Raw genomic sequence first — 1,289 nt, 5'->3', positions numbered from 1 at the left:
AGAAATAACTGCCAAATATCACTCAGAAAGGATACCATAATTTTTGGGTTTTTTTAATTGTATTTTGTTTGCTAGTACAAAAAAAAATCATCCTGCAAAACCTGCCTTCATCTATGATGACCTTACAATGTAATCATTCTCTCTTCAAGATCTACTTTAATCTTACCAACTTAACTACCCTTAACTAGCCTTTTCTATATTTCTGGCATAAGTGTGACTAGAAGCTATTAGGAATCTGTATTCCCTTTGGATAACGACAAGCAGAAATAAATCTGATTTCGTGCTGTAGACGTTATTGATAAAACGGAAACAAAACAAGACACAAAATCTTCACATTAACCTTTGGTGAATGTTAAGATATAAAGACAAGAATATCAAATATTAGTCATTAGTTTTCAAACAATTCAACCAACATCAATTGTATGGAGATATGGTTCACCTACTCTAAATTGCTTTACAAATTACGTTCAACAGTTTTAATATTGTAGATTATTTGAGGTAGATGACTCGTAGGGCTGGAGGCAATTTGAGAGAATGTAATTCTTTGATTGTCATCACTAGGGATTATAACCTCATTATTATGATAAAGCTAATTATTTATTCTGATACATAATAAATTCATGTTCTAAGTTAAGTCATAATTTTTTTTCTTTTACTTCTCAACCAGACTACAGGACTAAGGGATTAATTCTGGATGTATGTAGCTATAGATGATCTCATGACACTTGATTATTTCTTTATAGAATAATCTGGTTAAAAAAATAGGTTTGTATTACCCTATTTATACAAATTTGGTATCTGTTTTCTTTTTTATTTTATTTTTATTCCAGTCAATAATGTTGATACAAGCATGCACCTATATTTCTATGAATTTTCCCTGGTAGTTCAACAATAAAAATTAGAATTGGTGTCCACTTAGACTCAGCAATTCATTTTTCAGACTGCATATTGTCATTTTTCAGGTTGCATATTGTTAGTACATGATAAAAGGTTACCATGACAATGATAGTGTGCCAATCAAAGAGTGGTCTCAAAATACTATTCTATTGCATGTTGTTCACTTTCATGGCAACAAGAATCAAATAATATTTTTAAAAAAATATAGCTAATACAAGAGTTGTGAAAAAAAAATAACCTTTGAAGTAGAATGTGGTGAAAGCCAGATAATTAATTGGGTAGTGGACTTAATAATAGCAGTGATAAATAATAATTCTTTCTAATTTTGGCACAAGGTCAGCAATTTTGAGGAGAGTGGGTAAGTTGATTATATCAGACACAAAACCTGACTG

Source organism: Octopus sinensis, linkage group LG4, assembly GCF_006345805.1.
Source record: "Octopus sinensis linkage group LG4, ASM634580v1, whole genome shotgun sequence".
NCBI classification, from domain to species: domain Eukaryota; kingdom Metazoa; phylum Mollusca; class Cephalopoda; order Octopoda; family Octopodidae; genus Octopus; species Octopus sinensis.
This window is presented reverse-complemented; position numbering follows the sequence as displayed.